At 38.5% G+C, this 24,567-nt stretch overlaps 1 protein-coding gene across 10 annotated transcripts in view; it reads left to right on the forward strand.

The window, feature by feature from the left end:
• The first annotated feature begins 1,292 nt into the window (after positions 1 to 1,292).
• The window catches only part of MARCHF8 (membrane associated ring-CH-type finger 8), a 138,256-nt gene continuing 114,981 nt past the window's right edge, over positions 1,293 to 24,567 (forward strand). The window contains exon 1 of one of the 10 annotated variants that reach the window (XM_060191693.1): positions 1,293 to 1,437. The gene's annotated coding sequence lies outside the window, so the exon portion shown is untranslated. Of the gene's footprint in view, positions 1,895 to 15,198; positions 15,394 to 24,567 lie in introns of those variants that run through there. The other 9 variants (XM_060191710.1, XM_060191738.1, XM_060191700.1 and 6 more) reach the window with 9 other exon arrangements.

Raw genomic sequence — 24,567 nt, forward strand, 5'->3', positions numbered from 1 at the left:
TGTAATATTCTGTAATATTACACTGTAGATGTTATAGAAATGGAAAGTATGAGAGACCTTTCTGTATTGAAGAAGAAACTTTTTTTTTTTTTTGCCTCCAGGGTTATTGCTGGGGCTCAGTGCCTGCACCATGAATCCACTGATCCTGGAGGCCATTTCCCCCCTTTTGTTGCCCTTGTTGTTGTAGCCTTGTGGTTATTATTGTTATTGTTAATGTCGTTCGCTGTTGGATAGGACAGAGAAAAATGGAGAGAGGAGGGGAAGACACAGAGGGGGAGAGAAAGACAAAGACCTGCAGACCTGCTTCACCGCCTGTGACGAGATTTCCCTGCAGGTGGGGAGCCGGGGGCTCAAACCGGTCTCCTTAGGCCAGTCCTTGCGCTTCGTGCCACTTGAGCTTAACACGCTGCGCTACCGCCCGACCCCCAGAAGAAACTATTTTGAGTTCACTGTTTTGAAACTGTCAATTTGTTTTTAGACAGTCAAATATGTAAGGTGATCAGTTGCATGGAGATAGCAATTGTATTGATTATCCAATATCTCACTGTTGGGCAGTAGAAAAATTCTGGAATATCTGCAGTTAAAGATCACAATTCACTAATGAATTCATAAATTAACGAGAGAAGCTTTTAGCCTTTTATGCAGTTTACAATGAGTACTATCGGGGAATTTGACAATAACTGAAGCTTCACGTCTGCAAAGTTTGATACAGGAAAACTAGACTTGTTAGAAACAGTCATTGAAAACAAAGAAATAGTTATAATTAGTACAGTTGGTTGCGTGGGCAAAAACTGAATGCTAGTAAAAATATATTGAGTTCTTTGTGTCTCATAATGGCGAATCCCCACAACTATCGTTGATACAATTTTTAAAAAATTGGAAGTACCATGAACTATCCTCACTTTTTTTTTTTTTTTGTTAAAGATAGGGTGGGATGTAAACTTTGTGCACAGTCATTCATTCACTTCAAGGCACAAAAGATGTTTGCTATGGGAAGCAAAACCATTCTAATGTATCCCCCGCTTCCCCCTCTCCACCTGCTAGCTTTACGTTTGGAAATACTTCCCATTTTTTTTCTCCAACATCGTAACGCCTGATCGAATTTCTTTCTCCTTCTGAAACACGAATAGTAAGTGCCATCAAGTCCAGGGGGTCATCAGAGGACGAAGGCAGATTGGAGTCCTTCCCTTTTCGTTGTCTAAGTGCGATCTGATGGCAGCGAGAAGGAACCTGGGGAATTGTCTCCTCCGCTGTGCAATGCTCCAGTCCAGCCCCAGCGTGAACACGTGACGAGCGCATCACGTGACGAGCCTGGAGCCGTCCCCCTGCCTGGGATTGTAAGCAGGCCCTGCCTTGCTGAGCTGGGGACCTGCTGCGTCTTCGGCATGCTGCAGGTAGGCCGGGGCGGCCCGGCTGCGAGCTCAGCGCCCACCTGAGGTAACTACTGCGGCCTCCAGGCGGGCGTAGTCCACGCAGTGCGCTGGGGCTGCTGTCAGCTGCCGGACAGACGGAGCCCCAGTCTGGCAGGGGGTGTGACTGCAGGCTGCGACAGGTGGGCCAGGCGGGGCCAGCCTCTGAGGTCGTGGTCTGAGCTGCCCTGGGCCGCAGAGGCGGCTGAAAAGAGTCTGCTTCCCTCGCTTGTGGGCCTTGCAGTCCCCGGGCTCAAGGCGGCCTCCAAGGCCGGCCTGTGCCGGGGCTGCAGCTTCCAGCCGGCGCCAAGGGCCCAGAGCTGCCTGCGTGGAGTCCATACAAGTCCTGCCCCTGTCGGGCAATGAGATCTAGGGCAAGCCAGCGCTCGCCTTGGCCTGAGTTTCCACTCTGTAAAATGAAAGTCTGGACATGGTGATCTATGAGGACTTCAGTGATCTCGAGGGATATCTGCAGACAAGCGTAGGTAGATCATTTGTGTGTATTGTATTTTTACTGTATGGTTTTTAAATCATGCGTCGGACACGATTTGGATTCTTGTTCGCCTAGGTGAAGTTTTCATAAGAGAAAGTTATGAAGTTTTATGTTACTGGTTGTTTTTTGTTTTTGTTTTCTTTTTCGTTCCGGCGTTGAAATGCAATAGAATCGTCTTTCTTTCAACAAAATCTTACTTGGAAACCTGGTGTGTAAAAAGGATAATAACTAAGCATTTTGCCTCAGTGTTTCCTCTCTCCTTCCCTCAAAGATTGCAGGTTGAATAGAGAGGTTGCTGTTACAAAGTTGAGCATTTCTGTATTTGTTATTTATTTATTTTTATTAGTGACTTAATAATGGTTTATGAGAGTGTAAGATTACTGGGCTACAGTTGCACACCTCACCCACCGTCACAGTTGTGTATCCCAGTAGCCCCCTGCCAGCCCAGGATATATATTACTTTTTAAAAGATTTATTTTGAGAGAGGGGAAGAGAGATTAAAGACCACAACAGTGCTCTATCATAAGTAGTGCAGAGACCTTTCCTTTCCGGATTCTCTAATTCTATTCCAGGTGATTCACTTCCTAACAAAGTCCCAAAATTTAGACATAGACCAGGTCCCGTGAGATAGAGCATATGTTCACATGTATCCATAAATTAGGGCAAAATATATACCTGAAAGCAAAAGTTCACAATAGTCTACAGTGAAACAGTATGAAGTTCATAATGAAATAGTCTCTACTTAGACTTAGATACACTCCTCACCTATTTCCTATTATACTTCCCTCACTCACTCCCAAGCTATCCTTATGAAAGCAAGGACTGCAAAAGCTGAATAAGGGCAAGAGACTGGCATACTTTAATGATGGCTCTTTAGTCACTATCAGGCCACCCCATCAGTTGGGCCCTATTCAGAGAATCCTGAGATTCCCAAACAGGAATGATGGGCCTAGACCTCAAATAAATCCCTCTCTCCATTGTTACTGGTCATCTCTATGAGGAATAACAAAACAGGCCCCTTTGTGGGCCCCCATAGGACCTTGCCCTCAACTTGGATCAACAATGGTAGAGAATGTGCCATCCTCTGAAGGGAGGCTGGACACCATACTCTGTGCTACTCCTGAGGAAAATGGGTCCTGATATTGGGGCAGCTTGGAATGTTCCTACTGATGACCACAGAAAATGTGAGCTCAGATCTACAGGGATGCAGAGGTCACATAGGCCCCAAAGCTGAATATGGGGCCCCAGATCACATCAGATTGATGGGGTTTACAGTCAACAATATTTATATACCTTTTCCATATTTGTGAGCTACTCTCTTCCCTGATCCAGGTTTCTGGTCCTTTTTCGACCCATGACATCACTTCCCCAGACAACTAGAATCCACCTGCACATCAGATTTCAGGCTCAGGAAAAAAAAAAAAACTAATATAGCCACAGGCCCTTTGGAATATAACTAAAATATGCCTATTATCTAGCTATCTACAGAACAGAGACACCCCCCCACACTCTTTATCTGCACTATTTCAGCCTTTAGGTTCATGATTAATCAACAGTTTGTTTGGCTTTGTATGTTTACTCTTTTTTCAGCCACCAGGTTCCAGATGCTATCATATGCCAACCAGACTTCCCTGGACAGGCAACCCCACCAATGTATCCTGGAGCTCCAATTCCCCAGAACCTCGCCCCACTAGGGAAAGGGAGAGGCAGGCTGGGAATATGGATCTACCTGTCAACGCACATGTTCAGAGAGGAAGCAATTACAGGAGTCAGACCTTCCACCTTCTGCATCCCACAATGACCTTGGGTCCATACTCTCAGAGGGTTAAAGAATAGGAAAGCTATCAGGGGAGGGGATGAGATATGGAGTTCTGGTGGTGGGAATTGTGTGAAGTTGTACCCCTCTTATCCTATGGTTTTGTCAGTGTTTCCTGTTTATAAATAAATAAATATTAAAAAAAAAAGTAGTGCAAAGGATCGAACCTAGCATTCAGACATGCGAGAAATGTGTTCTACAGATCAAGATTCCTCTCTAGCACCTGTGTTTGTTATTCTGATATTAGAGGGAAAGGAATCCATGTATGTTTCTGTTATTCCTCCTTTAATGCAATTTCATCTGTATGCTCACTGACAATTATTATTTTCTTACATCTCATTTTCAGTTATCAGAAAGCAAATGTATTTATTGCTGGTCATTTCTGTTTTGGTTAATCAGGCACAGAATGGAAGTGAAGGTTTTCTTGCAAGACTTGAATTCTAACTTAATGGGCTTACCGCATTTCCACCAAGAATAAGAAAGTTGGGAGAGTATATGAATTCAGTTGCTAGATTAGTGTAATAATGTGTATGTATTACAAGTCTTGAAACCCTGGAACAAAGAGAATTTTCTCATATGAGCCAACTGGGTTTAGAAGAAAAGGAAGTCCTGTTTTTTTTTTTTTTTAATATAGTGAGTAAACATATAAACAGAATATGAGGCTATGGTTTATAGGCAAACACATAGTGTTGTTTTTTTTTCTAACTTCAGAGAAAGGCATGCTTTCAAAGTTTTTGCTTTTGGAGACTAGACTTAGTAAGAAATTTACTGGAACTGGAAGTTTGATATCAAAAGAGGAAATCCATACCCTTTTATAGTTTATCCACTATGAAGTGAACTAGATTTGGATGTTGATGAGGTTATGAATGGAATTCAAGGCAATCTAGTGGAGTGTGTTTTTCCTTTTTTTATTTATTCCCTTTTGTTGCCCTTGTTTTACTGTTGGAGTTATTATTGTTGTTGTTATTGATGTCATTGTTGTTAGATACAGAGAGAAAAGGAGAGAGGAGACCTGCTTCACCACCTGTGAAGCGACTCCTCGGCAGATGTGGAGCTGGGGGCTCGAACCAGGATCCTTATGCCAGTACTTGCGCTTGGCGCCACGTGAGCTTAACCCGCTGTGCTACCACCCAGCTCCCAAGTGTGTTTTCTTATTGCAAAGCAAACCCAATTTACTTGGTCTTTGGTTTAGATTTAGTCAAGTCACTTTCCTTCATTTGACTTTATATTGTGCTACAAAGTGAAGAAATGAGTTTGATTACTCCACCACTTTTTAAGTCCAGTTAGGTTTGGCAAATAAAAACCTGACACTTTAAATCTGAATTTGAGATTAACAGGCAGTAAGTATTTTAACTTTAATTTTTAAATGTTTGTTGGTGATTTAGAAGTGTTTTACAAAATCATACAGGTTCAGGGGTATAATTAAACACACAGTGTGTGTGAATCATCACACCTTCCACATGACTTCTGTGCCCCTACCCCCATTAGCACCATATCCTCACTTAGCCCTAGAGATAGTTTGGTTGCCATTGTTTTTTTGAATATAATTTATTTAATTCGGCTATATAAGGAATATGTTTTTAATATAAGCATTGCATAGCCATAATTATGTTTTAAAATTATTTATCTGCTAGCTCTTTGAAAAAAAATGCATGAGCCATGTAACACTTACAAAATATGTAATTTGCATTTATAAAGCTTAAGAATAGTATATTATCCATGCCACTGACATGTGTGTGACTTTCCTTATTGGGCATCCTCCATTCTCACTCAGCCATAGTTGTCATACTGAATTGACTACCATTTCTTTGTTTTTTTAAAAAATATATATATAATTATTTCATGTGTATACATCTCAAAACCTTGTTTTCTTCTGAATTCTATAGAAATGAAATAATACTGCATAATTTCTGACTTTTCCTACTTATATTTAACTTACTGATTTTTTAAATCCACATTTGTTGGTTTTCTCCTAAGTTTCTACCTGTGGTTTTCTAAGTGTAAGAATTTCCCACAGTCAAACACCCAAGATTAGAGTTACTTCATACTGGTAATATGCAATTTATAAATTTACTAAATCTTGTCTAGTTGTTTCCCCATGTACTTGTGCTACTTTAATTTCCTACAAGGAACAAATAATATTTCCTGCTTTTATCCTGTGTACATGCTATCCTGTGTTCTATAAGAACAAATCAAGCAAAATTTTGTGTTCAGCATAAACACAACTCACCAATAAAACTAAAAAAATAGCTTAATTAAAATCAAATAACTTTAAAAAATTTTATTGATTTTTGATAGATACATAGAGAGAAAGACAGAGAAACACCAAAGCACTGCTCAACTCTGGCTTATGGTGGTTCAGGGGATTGAACCTGATACTTTGGAGCCTCAGGCATGACAGTTTCTTTGCATAACCACTATGCTATCTACCCCTGCCCCAAACAACTTTTTAATGCAGTGTTAGCACATGAATCCAGGGTGATGTTAATGTATAACAGAACATGAGACCAACCCATGTGCTATTATATATTTTTAAGGATTTTGATAAGGTCCAGAAGATTACTCACTTGATAGGGTGCCTACCTTGCTGTACACGTGATTGAGGTTTGTGCCCTGGCACTATATAGAGAGCCATGGCACTGGGGGAGGTTTCAGTCCTGTGGTCTGCCTCCCTTTTTTTCCTTCTAGATCTTTGAACTGAAACAAAAGACAAAAGAACAACAACAACAACAAAAGACACTGAGAGCAATGCAATCATGCATACTGGAGGCCCCATAGCTGAAAAAGAGTTCTGGTGGTGGGAATTGTGTGGAGTTGTGTCCCTCTTATCCTATGGTTTTGTCAATGTTTCCTTTTTATATATAAACAAACAAACAAACAACAACAACAGCAAAAACCTGACCCACACTGCGTTAATCAAAGTTCCAGTGCTGTGTTCTCTATCTCTGGTTCTTACCTAAAAATAAATAAATTAGAATATAAAATAGAAAGAAAACCCTGAATATTAAAAAGAAAGAAAGAGACAAAGAAAAAGGAAACAAACAACAACAACAAAAAGTGTTATGAGCAGCCTCTTGGAGAAGCTTAGGAGGTGAGAGACCAAGACTCACCCACAGCCAGTCATGAGTGAACTCAGAAGCAAATCCCTTCTTTCTCCCTTGGGGAGAGAATCAAGTCTGTCAGATGCTACTGTCTGTCTGACAGCTTGACTGTCACTTTATGATAGAATAGGATCCATAATGAAAGTTTTTCATGCCTGAGGCACCAAAGGTCCCACATTGGTTTAATCCTAAGTACCATCACAAACCATCACTTTACTAAGCAGTGCTTTAGTAAAACAAAGACCAAAAACAAACACAAACAAATCATGAGCCAGTTAATCATCTAAGCGTGGCTAGATTCCTGAACCAAAATAGTTCCGAGATAATAAATGTTTGTTAGTCATAGTAAATTGCTAACTCATGGGGTGGCACTATTTAATCATGTTTTATCTTTAATTTTGGTATTGTGGAGAGCAGTGCTGATTAAATTAATTAATCATAATCATCCACCATTTTAGTCCATTATTTTTTAACCACAGTTAATAATAATAAGTAGTAATACATTCTTAAAGTAATCTCTTAATTGCAGGGCGAGGATTATAGTTAAGAGAAGTTTATATTTTATTATTATTTAGAGTCCAATATTATGAGAAATGTGGTAAACAGAATTCATGTTTTTGTTCTTAGTCTGAGAAGAAATCCATTTGGTCTTACATATGATACAAAAAACATGAAAAACAAACAAAAAACATTAGACAGTAAAAGTTAAACAAATACTTCTGTACTTAAAAGAGATTATTAAACCAAATGTTTCAGCTTTGGGCAAATATTTGAATTCATGTAACTGTAAAGGGATCTTTGTCCAGTATAGGTGATGAATGTCTATAAATCAATAATATAGAGATAGAAAACCCAAACTGAAAAATTGGTGGAAGTTTTTGACAGAAACTTGATGAAATAATTTCTTGATTTTTCTCCTAATAGACATGCTAAACTTTCTCCACATATAGCTAAATAATTTGGAGAAATGAAGATAAGGTTATAAGCATCTTCTTGACTATACTAATAATCAAAACTGAAACGACTAATAATATTGTTACAACGTAGAGCAATAAAAACTAACATGAGATGAGTTTATTGTGATATCAATAACTATGGAAGAGTTTGCCAGATCCCTGTTAATTTCACATACACCATCAATTCCACTCTGGTAGAAGAGGGAAACATAACATCACAAATGGCTTGTATGCATCAGTGTTCAGAGAACTTAACTTGAAATTGGTCCGGTGTCTATGAATAAGGATATAGAAGAATAAGATTCAGAGGAAAAAAGGGAACTACTGTTAATGTCACAGTAGGGCATTAAAAATGTTGAATCAGAGACCAGACACAAAAGAATGCAAACTGTATAGTCTATTTATATTTTTCCTAGAGCCAACAAAACTAATCTATAATAAAGTAGGTTAGTGATTGTCATGGGTCAGAAGCAGGGCAAGGTGGCTGCACAGGGGGCAAGAGGAAACTTTATATCATAATGAAAATGTTTTGTCTGATTTTTATTAGGTAGTTATTTACTAATTATATATATATTCACCAGAGTTATTTCTGGGGCTCGGTTCTGGCACTACAAATCCACCTCTCCTGGCAGCCATTTCCCCCCCCCTTTTTTTTTTAATTCTCCTGCCCTCCCTCCTTTCTCTCCTTCCTTCTTTCCTTAATTCCTTCCTTCCTTCCTTCCTTCCTTGCTTCTTTTCTTTCTTCCTTCCTCCTTCTTCTCTTCCCTCCCTCCCTTGCTCTTTTGCACTCTTTCTGTTATACTTGATAGGACAGGCCAGAGAGACGTTGAGAAGGGAGGGGAAACAGAGTGGGAGAGAGAATGATAGATACCTGTAGAACTGCTTCACCACTTGTGCAGCATCCCCCTTGCAGGTGGGGAGCAATTGGCTTGAACGCAGGTCCTTGAGCATGGTAATATGTGTGCTTAATTGGGCGTGGCACTGTTTTGTCCCTACTACTACATATATTTTTATCAAAACAGCACACTTGAAACAGGTCCATTTTTTTATATATAAATTATATAACAAGACAGTTAATTTTTATAAAGCAAGGTCTGGGGCCAGGAGATAGCTCACTCAAGTGGCAGAACATAGATTACAGTGCATGAGGCTCTTGGTTTAAGCCTTCATACTACATGGGTGCATCACATCACCAGAGGAAGCCAGCCCTATGGTTGGTGGAAAAGTGCTGTGATCTCTCTCCCTTCCTTTCTTTTCTTCTTTTTTCCTAAGGAGAATAAAATGAAAATCTCCCTTCTTTCCCTCCTCCCTCCCCCTTCCCATCCCCTCCCCCTTCCCCCCCTCCTCCTTCTTCTCTCTCTCTCTCTCTCTCTGTCTGAAATAAAAAAAAGAAAATTGTTAAGGAGTGGTGGAATTGGAATTGTATTTGTGTAAAGTCTCATTGCACAACAACAACAAAAAAAGCAAGGGTTTAAATGGCACCATAGGATATCTTTTTTTTTTTTTAATTTTATTGGATAGATATAGAAACTGAGATGGAAAGGGGAAATAGAGAGGGAGAGAGAAAGAAAGACACTTGCAGCCCTGCTTCACCACTTGTGAAGCTTTCACCCTGTGGGGAGAGAGAACCAGGTGCTTAAACCTAGGTCATTGCACATGGTAATATGTGTGCTCAACTGGATGTGCCTCTGTGTAGTCCTCTTAGATGTTTTTTTTTTTTTTTTTTAAAGAAAATGTAGTGAATGTGTGATACTACTGTTGACTAAATTTTACATTGTTTTAGATAGAGTGAGGCAAGAGATACCATAGTTCAACTTCACCACCCATGCAGTTACCGTGCTTCTATCTGTGATGCTCTGCTGTGGTGTGTGTATTCATACCTAGAACCCAGTGCACGATGAGGCACACATTCTATCTTGTAACATATCACAGCCTCAAGTTTCATTTTAGAGCAAGGATTTGTTGTTGTTGTTGTTGTGTGGGAATAGCCCTACCCACCTCCCATGTCTTTATGCGTGGGATCTTTTCTCTGGCTGTTCTTTTCTCCAAAGAATTGTCTGTTCTCTGGAGTCGGGCAGTAGCTCAGTGGGTTAAGCAGCAGGTGGTGCAAAGCGCAAAAACTGGGTAAGGATCCCGGTTCGAGCCCCTGGCTCCCCACCTGCAGGGGAGTCGCTTCACAGGCAGTGAAGCAGGTCTGCAGGTGTCTGTCTTTCTCTCCCCCTCTCTGTCTTGCCTTCCTCTCTCCATTTCTCTCTGTCCTATCCAACAACAACAGCATTGATAACATCAATAACAATAATAATAACAACAAGTGCAACAAGGGCAACGAAAATGGGGGAAAAATAGCCTCCAGGAGCAGTGGATTCTCAGTGCCAGGCACCGAGTCCTAGCAATAACCCTGGAAGCAAAAAAAAAAAAAAAAAGTCTGTTCTCCCACATTGGATTAGTCTTGCTAGTTTAGGGTCTACTCTTCAAAGTGTGTTTCATTGTTCATAGCAGCACAGTTTGTAATAGCCAAAACCTGGAAGCAGCCTAGGTGTCCAACAACAGATAAGTGGCTAAGAAAGTTGTAGCACAACTATATGCACAATGGAATACTTCTCAGCTATTAAGAATGATGAATTCACCTTCTTCACCTCATCACGGATGGGATTTGAAGGAATCAGGTTAAGTGAGATAAGCCAGAAGAAGAGAGGTGACTATGGGATGATCTCAGTCAAGAAAATGAGAAATAAGAACAGAAGTGGAAATACAAAGTAGAACTTGGACAGGGTTGGGTGTACTGCATCAAAGTAAAGGACTCTGGTGGGCAGAGAAGGCAGGGGAATTTTCAGGTCCTGGTGCATGATGGTAAAGGAGGATCTAGGCTGGGCGTGAGAGTATTCTGCAGAAAACTGAGAACTTTTCCACATATATGAACAGCTACATTTACTGTAGACCATTTCTTCCCCTAATAAAAGTAAAATTGTATGTGTTGTTATCTCGGTTTTGAACAATCTGTTACTATCTAGTTTTAGTTACTCTTATTTGATTAAACTTTAACTTTACTTTCACATAAATGTAAAGATCAGAAGTATATTTACAGTACCTAGGGACTTGGGTAGGGGTAGAAATGGGAGAAAAAGAAGAGTAGATTCTTCAGGGTACAATTTTAGGAATGAACATGATGTAAATGTTCTAAAATTGATGGTTGTGATGGTTTCACAGCTAAGCTAACATATTGAAAATCAGTGCACTGATTGCATATTTAAATGGGTAAGTTGTATGTGAGTTGAATCTTAATAAAGTTGTTGTTTTTTAAAGTAAAAAAAATGTAGAATCTTGGGTGACATCCTAGAAATACTGCATCAAACCAAGATGATCTGTATGAACCCACAACTTTTGAAAGCATTGGCTGTGCTATGTTGTAGAAATAAAACAATAGCGAGAGTCGGGTGGTAGCGCAGTGGGTTAAGTTTACATGGCACAAAGCACAACGACTGGCATAAGTATCCTGGTTCAAGTCTCCGGCTCCCCACCTACAGGGGAGCCACTTTACAAGTGGTGAAGCAGGTGTCTATCTTCCTCTCCGTCTCTCTGTCTTCCCCTCCTCTCTCCATTTCTCTCTGTCCTATCCAACAATGACGACATCAGTAACAACAACAGTGATAATTACAACAATAAAAACAAGGGCAACAAAAAGGGAATAAATAAATAAAATATTAAAAAAGAAATAACAATAGTGAGAATATATACTTGACATTTTATTATTATTATTCAATTTTATTTAATTTAATTATGCGATAACAGAGGTATAATCTTGAACCATTTCCACCATTAGAGTTCTGTATACCCATTCCCTCCATTGGAAACTCCAGTAGTTCTCCCAAGGTCACAGATATGGGTTATTCTATAACATATATATATATATATATATATATATATATATATATTTGCCCATTTTTCTATGGGCAAATTGACTTCCTTATGACAAACGCATCAGAAATTGGATGCTAACTCTGTCATCAGATCTTCAAGATGGTAATAGAAGTGAGCAGGGGAGGGAGAGGGGAAGGGAGAAAGAGAGATAGATGTCTGGAAAATGCCAGTGGGTGTATTGAAAGACCTGGCCAGGAAGGGGTTTGTGTAACTATCATATTGACCAGAAATCAGTAACATGTCCTCTCACATAACTGCAAGTGAGGTTAGAAAATGCAGTCTTCTGTTTTGCCTAGCAACAGGAAGCTGTGGTTGATAAGTAGCATTTTCTTTGCTTTAGTTGGCCACACTCATCTCCAAGTGTTTCATTCTGGGTATGGAGTGCACTAACCCTCTATCCAACAAGTTCAAAAGTACAGGGTCTTTGTACAAAGATTTTTACAGCCATGAGTTCAAAGTTCAGGATCTCTGAATGACTCCTAGTTGTGTATTTGGATCAAATCAACTTTTTTTTTTTTCGCATGTGTGTGTGTACAAACTAAGAAGACACATCATTTACATTCAATTTTCCTTTTAGTCCTTGAAAGGTTTTGTATCTTTTCTTTCTGAACTCTGATTTTTGATGAAGCATTTGGTATCATTTCAATGCCTTTCCCTTTATAGTTAAAGCATTATTTTTCTTGCACTGTTTTCAAGATATTTTCTTTATCTTTGGTGTTCAGACTCTATAATGTCTTCATAAGTACTTCTTATAGTTTTTTTTTTTCCTGTTTGGGACTAGTGCAGAAATTTATAGACTGGTGCATCAAGAATAATTAAATCTTGGTCTGGGGAGCTAGCAAGGTAGCTATGCAAACATGCTTTCACGCCTGAGGCACTTGAGGTCTCAGGTTCAATCCCCAGCACCACCATAAATCAAAGTTGAGTAGTTCTCTGGTAAAAACAAATAAACTGACAAAAAACAGGGGTCAGTGAAGTAGCTCTCTTGGATACTGCCCTGCTTTGCATGTACATGACCCAGGTTGAAAGCTGGCCCCCACTACATTGAAGGTCACTTTAGTGCCATGGCCTCTTTCACTTTTCCTCTCTCTGCCTTATTGTCCCTCTCTTAAAAAAAAGGATAATTAATCTTTTTCACTTGACTCTAATCTGTGACAAAACTAGGACCTGCAGCTGGAGGGAAAGTGCTTTTGAATTAACATTTCTACAGTTGTCCCTGGCCATCATCAAAACAGACCACCTTAACTGCTGGATCCTTTCTGTATCTGAAAGAGACACAGGTCAAGTTTATACTGGCAGATGATGCTTCATAATCAGGCCAAATTTATTTATCCCTTAGGAGTGATGATGGGTCACTCATCCAACCTCCTGGTCTCCCATAAATGGGACTCACAATGAGATACTATGGTTAAAATTAATAGTGAAAAGATAATGTACATACCATGGTGGTCAGATCCTTTAACTGGATAACCAGCAATTTGGTAATTTAACAATTTAAATACTATTTAAAAGCTTTTATAAAAATATTTTGTTTTGTTATGTTTTAATGAAAGAGCTACAGAGAGAAAGACAGAGAGAAAGACTGGAGCACTGCTGGGCTCTGGTTTATGGTGGTGCTGAGGAGTGAACCCAAGACCCTAGAGTCTCAGGCATGGAAGTCTTTTCCATAACTATTAAGCTGCTTCCCCTATCCATATACTATTTTTGTTTCCACTGAGACTTTTTTGTACCTATATGATTTCACTGCTCCTAGTAGATTTTTCTGCCTTTAATGTCAGAGCAAGAGAGAGAAAGAGAGAAAGAGAGAGAGAGAGAGAGAGAGAGAGAGACCACAACACCACTGCACTGTCCATGCACCTTCCCCTATGCATGGTGATTCCATATGTTGCCATAAGCTTGAACCCAGGCCCTCACACATAGTCAAGTGAACTATTGCTTGGTCTACTGCATTCTCATTTTGTCTGCAATTTTTCTGTTGTTGAAGATCAGTCTATGTAGTGTTCTCAGTTTTGAAATGTTACTCTTATTGAGTTATATAATTTCTGATGACTCTTCTGGGAACAGCTGCACTATTGTTTTCTCTTTTTGAGTGATCTTTGCTGTCACTTTTAAGCTGAGTTGGGAACTGCCAGTTTGGGTTCTTAGGACCTGCTGAGATACATAGTTAAATTTGTCAGCAACTACGTGATACATTGCCAAGTTCTTGAAATGTTTACCAGTCTGGGCAATTTTGATAATATTATCTTCTCACAGTTTCTGCTGTGAAATAGTCTTTGAAGAAATAGAGGAGATACAGGGGATCAGGCCTTTGGGGGAAAAGATAATTAATTAATTAATTTTGCTCCCAGGGTTACTGATGGGGTATGGTGCCTGTAAATCTACCATTCCAGGTGGCATTTTCCCCCACCTCCATTTTATTCAATAGGATAGAGAGACATTGATGGGGGGGTGGTAGAGAGGGAGAGAGAAATATAGACAATTGTAGACCTGCCTCACTGCTTGTGAAGCTTTTCCCCTTCAGGTGGCGGCCAGGGTTTGAACTTGGATCCTTGTGCTTTGTACTATGTGTACTTAACCATGTGCATCGCCACCTGGCCCCCGGAAAAAAAAGATGTCTTAAAAATTGAATGATGGTACTCTTTTAATTTTTTTATTATTGTTATTTATTGGATAGAAACAGCCAGAAATCAAGAGGGAAGGGGGTGGTAGAGATCAGAGCAAGACAGAGAGACATCTGCAGCACTGCTTCACCACTCGCAAAGTTTCCCCCCTGCAAGTGGGGACTGGGGGCTCAAACCTGGTCCTTGCATGTTACAACATGTGCGCTCAACCAGGTGCATCACCACCCAGCCCCCCGATGATACGCTTTTTAACTGACTTAGCATTAGAGTTCAGTCTTGTAAAATGCTGTGACTGCAGTTTCATACCTATTTGTGTTCTCTGTAAACTCACCATAGTCACCACCAAATATATAATGTGCTTGTTCCCAGTTTTTGAAGTGGAGTATTGGTCATCAAAGGAAGTTTTTTATCCCCCCCTCTGCCCCACCCCTTAGCTTCTGTTTGAGGAGGATTCAGGTTACATTTCCTAAACTGCCTCTCAAGTCTCCCTTTGCCAACTGATGGCCCTGTTTCTGTTGAGTTAGGATTGTACTCTGTTGTACTCATGGATCACATTGTTTATGACATGCTTCTATACCTATTGACATTTGGGGCTGGCTAATTTTCTGATGTGTGCTGGCTTTCTTACGTAGCAGCATCCTGAGTTCTGCTTACTAGGAGCAGCTACTCAAAGGTCTGGAGATTGAAAAAAAAATCTTCTCAAGCTATTGCTAAAAGTCTCCTGGTTGACAAAACCACCTTGGTTGAGAACCACTGACTTATCCTCTGCCACAGTTGTGGCCATCCTATTCTTGTCTAGTTTCTCCATGTTGCCAGCCTTGCTTATGGCCTCCTCCGTTTCACTGTGTTCCACTCAGCTAATTGGGTGGAAAGTTGCCAAGTGGAAGGTGGAATCAGTGGGGAATAGGGCAGAGCTGGAGTCAGGTGTGGCCCTGGGTGTAGTGGCTGAGCTCTGCAGCACACAGATGGGTACGTTTTTGTTGGCATATAATGATTAGACTTCTAAAGCTGTGGTCCCTGGTAGAAAAGTGAACTGATAAAGACGGTGGTGGTGGTCCTGACATTGACAACTTGATCAGGTATGTCCTTCCTTCATGTTTTTGGAAGCTTGCCTTGGGAGTCTGGAGTTTTGAACAAAAGCTCGAGGGATTTTTTTTTTTCTCTTTAGTGTTTTTGTTTGAAAAAAGCAGAGCTCTTTATGAACTTCTAGATTTAATTTAGATTTTTACTTAGGAGATGTCAATAGCAAGATTTAGTAGTTTTTTTTTTTTTTTTTGCATGTGGGAGATGAGGTAGAGAATATTTAAAAAAAAAGCAGTCAATGCTTAATGAGTGAAACTGGGGATGATGCCATGCCCTTAGGAACACTAAGTGCTGAGAAAGCTAGACGGGTAACCAGAAATGATGCCTCTTTTAAGGATTGGTAGCTCTGTCTTTGGTGGGGACAGGTGATGAGAGCGGGGCAGCTAGAGCTCTTATAGGTAAACAAAGCTGGAAAAGACAATTCACTTGATTTGCTCATATTCATGATCAAACAATTGACATTTATTATAAATGATTGTATGTAATGCTTTTTTTTTCTTTACTTCACCAGGCTTAACCTTTAAACCTTATTCCCTTAACATTTATTTACATTAAATATTTTATCATTTATCATTTATTTTGGATAGAGACAGAGAGAAGTTAGGAGGGAAGGGAAAGATAGAGGAGAGAAATACACAGAGCACTGTTTCTCCGCTCATGAAGCTTCCCCTCTGTAGATGGAGACATGAGGCCCTTTGCTCTGTAATGTGTGCACTCAGTCAAGTGTGCTACCGCCCAGCCCCTCTTACCGTTTGTTTTACAAATAACATGAAATTCTTATTGCATTTATGGTTATATCTTAATTTACTTAAACATTTCCTTGATCATTTATCTATTTTTAAAAAATTGCTATGGTATGTATCCTTCTAAAAGATCTCTTTTTATTGATTTAATAATGATTTATAAGATTGTAGAATAAAAGTGATATAATTCCATACAATTCCCACCACCAGAGTTTCATATCCCATCCCCTCCATTGGAAGATTTCCTATTATTTTTTATTATTTAATTTATAAAATGGAAATATTGTCAAGACCATAGGATAAGTGGGGTACAGTTCTACACAGTTCCTACCACCAGAACCCCCTATCCTATCCCCTCTCTTGAAAGCTTTCCTATTCTTTATCCCTCTGGGAGTATGGACCAAAATATGGGGTGCAGAAGTTGGAAGATCTGGCTTCTGTAATTGCTTCTCCTCTGGACATGGGCTCAATCCATACCCCCAGCCTGTTTCTGTCTTTCGCTAGTGGTGCAGGGCTCTGGGGAGGTGGGGTTCTAGGACACATTAGTGAGGTGATCTGCCCAGGGATGTCAGTTTGGCGTCATGGTAGCATCTGCAACTTGTTGGCTGAAAAGCATTAAGATATAAAGCAGAACAAATTGTTTAATAATCAGAAACCCAATGGTAAGAATATAGCAGATGATATTTGGAGTCTCCATTTTGGAAAAAGCCAGAAAGTCTATTTTAGGTATAGCCCAAGGGGTCCATGACTTTACTAATTTTTGCCTGAGCCTGACAGCTAACATGCAGATGGATTTTTTTCCCCTTAGGTTAGTGTCATTAGCTAAGTAGGATTTTTGAATGAGATGATATGGATAATTTTTAGGCTTTTGATTCATATTGAGCTTTTTTTTACTAAAGGTGCCAGTTAACTCACCCACTGATGGGGTGTTAGGTGGTTATTTTAGGGCCTCTTTGCCATTTCCATATGTTTTTAAGAAAGGAAATTATTTAACTGATAGAAAACATTTTCCTTTTGTCTTTCTTTGGTGGCTTAAATATTAGTGAGGTTGATGTTTTATTGTTACTTACTTTTTTTTTTTAATTGGGGAATTAGTGTTTTACATTCAACAGTAAATACAATAGTTTGTACATGCATAACATTCCCCTGATTCCCATTTAACAATACAACCCCCACTATGTCATTCATCATCTTTCATGGACCTGTATTCTCCCCACCCACCCACCCACCCATCCCAGAGTCTTTTACTTTGGTGTAATACTCCAATTCCATTTCAGGTTTGACTTGTGTTTTCTTTTCTAATCTTGTTTTTCAACTTCGGCCTGAGAGTGAGATCATCCCGTATTCATCCTTCAGTTTCTGACTTATTTCACTCAACATGATTTTTTCAAGGTCCATCCAAGATCGCCTGATCTTTTTTCCTTTAAATATTTATTAGCTGTGGTAGGGAGACACCTCACCTGGTAGGGTCTAGGTTCCACTATGGAGGAAACTCAAGTACTGTGGTGTCCCCTCCCCCCACTCTCTGTGTCTCTTCCTTTATGTCTATCTCCAACTAAAAAGAAAAAGAAAAACAATGAGAACTTTGTATTGGGACTCGCTGGGAAACACCATTTCACAGAAGAAGCAAATAAATTTTGGTGGGCTGAGGGGCCGTGCCAAGGCTGCATTTGTTGATTAACTATTCATGCCCTTTTCCCTTTTTTTGTTTTGAGATGCTACAGCTCCTCCCTCCCCTGATTTGTATATATTAAAGGAAGTAATATTTTGCCTGTTGTCTTTATCAAAAATACTTTTCCATTTTGTAGTTGTCTTGCTCAGTGTGGCTTTTCATTTTGATGTGATTTTAACCTTACTGAATGTGCAAGAAAACTGGAAAGAATTTCCATATATTTTTACTAAGATTCCTCTCTTGTCTTACCCTATTAACTTTGACACTCTCTATGCATAAATTGAATGTTTTTTTCCTGATTCATTTGAGTTTAAAATAATTTTGCCTAAATACCAGGAAATTTGCTTATATAACCACAGTAAAATTTTTTGTTTGGAAATTTAATAATTAATACCCACTTCTCAAATTCAGAGTTCATATTTGAATTTTGAAAATTATCTCTATAATGTCCTTTATTGCTTGTTTCTTTTTATTGTCCATTATCCAATGAAAAATTACTCTGTCTTTATTTCTCTCTTCTCTTTCATCTCTACTAATCTAGAATAGTTCCTTGATCTAGCTTTGTCATTCTTGACATTGATATTTAAGAGAGTATAGACGAGGTGTTTTTCTTTTAAGTTCTTTATGATTTGTAAAGAGAGAGAGACAGAGAAACAGAGATACAGACACAGACACAAGCATACCAGAGCACCCCTGAGCTCTAGTTTATGGTGGTGCTGAGAATTGAATCTGAGACCTTAGGTACTTAGGCATGATCAGTTGCATAATCATCATGCTGTCTCCCCAGAGACCTTTTTTTTTTTTTTTTCTACAATGTCTTAATTTTTTGTTTGTCTAAACTTTTATTGTGGTTAGATTCAGATTCAACTTAAATCATTTTAGATAGTGATAGCACAAAAGTTTTGTTTTTCTCATGCAGTATACTTGAAGTCACAATGTTAGTTTACTTTCAGATTGGTGATAACATCAGATTGGTGGGTAAATTGCTATTTGCCAGGTATCTCCAGTGCCAAGATAATGTTTTTCCTTTGAAGCTAGTAAGTATTGGCATCACACAAATATCCTGCTCCTCATCAAACTTTCACAGGTTTAGCATCCAAAGATAACTTTCAATTCAATACTTCCTTTTGTATGTAGTAATTGGCATCCTGATAGAGAAATTTCCTTCCTTCACCACTACTTTATGTGAGTCAGTTATTAGGTAAATTCTTATTAAGTGGTATATAATTCCTTATTCTAATTATTTTTTATCCAGTTGTTTCAGATGTGAACTGTGTGAACCTTTTCAAGCTGACTCTCATGCCCTTTTTTATGTCCCTGCAACTTGATCACTTACTTGCTTTTTAGTGTAATAAAGTGTTCAAAGCACTTATTTTGTGTGCCTTTGCCCTTGATTCAGCTTCTTTTCTTTCTTTTTTTTTAAAAAAATATTTTTTTGTAATTTTATTTATCTTCCCTTTTGTTGCCCTTGTTGTCTTTTTATTGTTGTTGTAGTTATTGTTGTAGTTGATGTCGTCATTGTTGGATAGGACAGAGAGAAATGGAGAGAGGAGGGGAAGACAGAGAGGAGGAGAGAAAGACAGACACCTGCAGATCTGCTTCACCGCCTGTGAAGCGACTCCCCTGCAGGTGGGGAGCCGGGGGCTCGAACTGGGATCCTCATGCCGGCCCTTGTTAGCGCCACCTGCTCTTAACCCGCTGTGCTACCGCCCGGCTCCTGATTCAGCTTCTTTTCAAGGAAGTACTTTGTTTTAGCGGGGAACAATAACTGAGTGCATGTTATGCTTACTGCAACTTTTGTATCATTATATATAGACCCTTTATTGGTAAGAGCTAGATTATATATGTGTGTATGATATTTATGTTTCTATATCACATATATCTATACTCATATATCTCTAGTTTCACATATATATGTGTGTACATATAAATACAAAAACTGACTTTATATTTTTATTGCCAAAGTTAATTGAACACCATGGATGTACTTTCTGGTGTCTTTCCATGTGTTGAATTTTTGTCAAACGGCTTAGCTAATGCTTAGAATGCAAAGATATTTCTCTGTGTTTATTTTTAAGAGATTTATAGTTTTGGATTCTACATTTAGATTCACAGTTATTTCAGATTATGCCTTGCTTATGCTGTGAGATAGGAATTTAAATTAATCTTGTCCTGTATGAATATACAGTTCTCTAGCATCATTTGTTGAAATGACTCTATTCCAGATTGAAGTGGGCTGGTGCTTTTTTTGAAAACTACTTGACAATATAAATGTGGATCTGTTATAATTATTATTATTTTTTCTAATTTGGTGCCTGTGGAGCTTAGCCTTGTGCATATTCAATTCCACTGAATGACTTCCTGGGTTTGCCTATTATTTATTTATTCATATTTTAAGAGAATAGGGAGAGGAAAGAAGCGAGAAAGGTAAGAGAGAGATACCAGAGAGAAGAGAGACACCTTAAAGCTCCACCATCCATGGAATTCTCCCTGGTTATGTTCATTGTACTCCCTCCTGGTGCTTTGACTTGAACCTGGGGCCTTATACACAGTAAGATACATGAGTACCTACTGGATGAGTTACCTCCTGGCCCTTAGTCCCATGATTTTTATTATTTATATATCAATCTTTAGCCCACTACCATATTTTGATAATCACCATAGCTTTATAATAAGCCTTAAAGTAATATAGTTTAAGTTAGTCAACCTTTTTTTCAAGATTGTTTTGGCTGCTGGTTAGCTCATTTACATTTCCATATATAGTTTAGAATCAAAAGACCAATGTCTGTAACAATAATTATGAATATGAATAGAGTTCAAACAAGATGCATAGTTTTTATTGAAATATTTAATTTCTTTAAGCAATGCTTTATAATTTTCACTGCATCACACATGTGAACAGTTCCCTTATGATATATTATATTCAATAATTTCTCATAAAGTTATTTGGTTTCTTTTTTTTTTTTTCATCATCAGAGTCTTTTCTTAAGGTCGTGTGCTTGTTTTTTAAAATCAGATTGTTTTCTGATTATTAGATTTTAAGTGTTCTTTTTTTTATATTTGGAATAATAGTCCTTTTCCAGATGTGTCTTTTGCAATTTTTTTTCTAGTCTATGTTTGCTTCTAATATATTCTGTCACAGTGACTTTTTAAATTCTGATTCAAGTATTAAGTGTTTATAGTCATAAATAAGGACTATGTTTCTGAATGCTAGATATAATTTCTGTCAAATTATTACTTTTATGTAAATATTTAATAACTTCCTGACAGAAATAACATTATAATTGGTGATAAAATTAAGCACTATGAAGTTCTTGTCTGTAAGTAATTGAAGTTGAACATGCCTTACCAAGACTTAGCAAAATGTTTAAACTAACCCAAACTGTCATACTATCTAGTAAAGTTTGGTTTTATCTAAACTACTTTTTTCTAATCAAAAGATGATTTTATAGGAAATATCTAGGTTAGTTAAAAATGAAAGTTAGCCTCTTTAATTTTTTATTGAGGGGTATACATGCTTTATAGTGCAGTTGTTAACGTATAAATAAATTGTTGTTATGCCTTAGGACCCCACTCCACAAGGACTCCACTATCCCTCTGTTCCCCAAAGTCTTCTGCTTTGATGCAGTACACCATGACCAGTCCACGTTTCATTCCGTGTTCTCCCTTTCTGTCCCTGTTCATTGTGTTCTGCTTATAAGTGAGATCATGTGGTATCTGTTCTACTGTTTTTGGCTGATCGCACTTAATATGATATCTTATAGTTCCATCCAAGATTTCTCAAAGGAGACAGCCTCATCATTTTTAAACAGCTGAGTATTATGCCATTATGTATATATACCACAGTATTTTTAGCCGCTCATCTACCTTTGGACATTTGGTCTACTTCCAGGTTTTGGCTATTAAAAATTGTGCTGCTATAAACATAGGTATACATAGATGTTTTCTCCTCCTCATCCTTCTTCTTTTTATTCTTTTAAAAACATTTTATTTACTTATAAGAAAGATAGGAAGAGAGAGAAAGAACCAGACATCACTCTGGCACATGTGCTGCAGGGGATCGAACTCAGGACCTCATGCTTGAGAGTCCAAAGCTTTATCATTGTGCCACCTCCCTGACCACTGCATAGATGTCTTCTGATATGTGCTTTTGTTTCCTTTGGGTAAATCCTCTGGAAAGAAATTTGTTGGTATGCTTCTAATTCTGCTTCTAAAACCCCTTCTGTTTCATTGGTTTAATCCCCCCCCTGCTTAACACTGTATTCTATTTACATAACCACTGTTAACTAAGCATCTTCCTGCCTGCAGGGCATTGGTTTAATCCCTACTGGTTCATGATGTCTTTTTGCTCTGCCCCCTCTCGTAGTATACCCTGATTTGCACCAGTCTCTTTTCGCTCCACCCTCTCTACGTCACATCCTGTTTCCACCCTACTTGGCAAGTATATATATATAAGGACAGGATTGTGATTATAGATAGTTTAGATAGCTTAGATTGTGCTGCATTCCACATGAATAAAGAGATACTGCTTCCCAGCTCAGCCATGAGTCCCTGGTCGTCTGTCTCCTGCCCGTGAAGCTAGCCCTGCAGAAATTGACAGCTCATAGCATAGATCAATTTCTAGAGTTCTGAGGAATCTCTAGACTGTTTTCCACAAAGGTTGGACCATGTACACTACCACAAGCAGTGGAAAAGTGTCCCTTTCCCCTCACATCCTCTCCAATATTTGTTGTTACTGTCTTCTCTAATGTATGACATTCTCTCAGTTCTAAAAGAGAGTCTCATTGTTGTCTTTATTTTCATTATTCTGATGATCAGTGACTTTGAGAATTTTTTCATGTGTTTGTTGATTCTCTGGGTTTCTTTTTTGGTGAAGTTTCTATTCATGTCCTGTCCCATTTTCTAATGGGATTTTTCTTCTTAGTGTTAAGTTTACTGAATTCTTTATATATTTTAGTTATTAGTCCTTTACCTGATGTGTGTTATATAAAGATATTCTTTCAGAATGGGAATACATAACTCTGGTAGTGGGAACAATGGGGAGTTGTACCCGTTATCTTGTAATTTGTACATCAATATTGAATCACTAATATAATTAAAAATAAAAGGAAGCTAAAAAAATTTTATCCTAAATTGTAGGATGTCTTTTTATTAGGGTGGTGGCATCCTTTGCTGTGCAAAAGCTTTTCAATTTGATGCATTTATCTTTGTTTTCTTTGCTGTTGTATTTGAGTCTTTGAAGACATTTTTGAAGCATAGATCACCAAGTGTTCTGCCAGTGTTTTCTGCTGAGTGTTTGTTTGTGGTTTAATGTCCATGTCTTTGATCTACTTGGATTTGACTTTTGGTTTTCTTTTTTGTGTTTTCCCTTCTGATATTGTTTTTCAGCTTCTGCCTGAAAATAAGATCATCCCATATTCATCCTTCTATATCTGACTTATTTCACTCAACAAGATTTTTTCAAGCTACATCCAAGACCGGCTGAAAACGGTGAAGTCACCGTTTTTTTATGACTGAGTAGTATTCCATTGTGTATATATATCACAACTTGCTCAGCCACTCATCTGTTGTTGGGCTTCTGGGTTGCTTCCAGGTTTTGGCTATTACAAATTGTGTTGCTAAGAACATATGTGGACACAGATCTTTTTGGATGGGTGTGTTGGGTTCCTTAGGATATATCCCCATTGGAAGAATTGCAGGATCATAGGGTAGGTCCATTTCTAGCCTTCTGAGAGTTCTCCAGACTATTCTCCACAGAGGTAGGACCAATTTACATTCCCACCAGCAGTGCAAGAGGGTACTGCTGCTACCTTTTCTGATGTATGACATTCTTACAGTCGTGAAATGGTATCTCATTGTTGTCTTTATTTGGATTTCTCTGAAAATCAAAGACTTGGAGCATTTTTCATGTGTTTCTCAGTCTTTTGGATCTCTTCTGTGGTGAATATTCTGTCCATGTCCTCTCCTTATTTTTGGATGGGGTTATTTGTTTTCTTGCTGTTGAGTTAGGCAAGTTCTTTATATATTTTGGTTATTAGCCTCTTGTCTGATGCATGGCATGTAAAGATCTTCTCCTATTATGTGAGGGGTCTCTTGGTTTGGGTAGTGGTTTCTTTTGCTGTGCAGAAGCTTTTTAATTTGATGTAGTCCCATAGGTTTATGCTTGCCTTAGTCTTCTTTGTAATTGGATTCGTTTTATGGAAGATGTCTTTAAAATTTATGTGGGAAAGAGTTCTGCCAATATTTTCCTCTAAGTATCTGATAGTTTCTGATCTGACATCCGAGTCCTTGATCCATTTGGAATTTACTTTTGTATTTGGTGAAGTACAGTGGTTCAATTTTATTCTCCTACATGTTTCAACCCTTTTTTTTTTTTTCCAACACCAATTTGTTGAAGAGACTCTACTCTCCCCATTTATAGTCTGGGCACCTTTGTCAAAGATTTGATGTCTATAGGTGTGGGGGTTTACTTCTGGGCTCTCAATTCTATGCCACTGGTCTGTGTGTCTATTTATGTTCCAGTACCAAGCAGTTTTGATGACCATGAACCTGTAATACAATTTGATATATGGGAGTGTGATACCTCCAGTTCTGTTCTTTCTTTTCAAGATTGTTTTGGCAATTCTAGGTCTTCTCTGGTTCAAGATAAACCTTTGTAGCATTTCTTCTATTCTCCTAAAAATGTAGTTGGGATATTGATGGGGAGAGGACTAAAATTGTATATGGCTCTGGGTAGTATATTCATTTTGATGATA

This window comes from Erinaceus europaeus, chromosome 1 (genome assembly GCF_950295315.1).
Source record: "Erinaceus europaeus chromosome 1, mEriEur2.1, whole genome shotgun sequence".
In the NCBI taxonomy this organism is placed as follows: Eukaryota; Metazoa; Chordata; class Mammalia; order Eulipotyphla; family Erinaceidae; genus Erinaceus; species Erinaceus europaeus.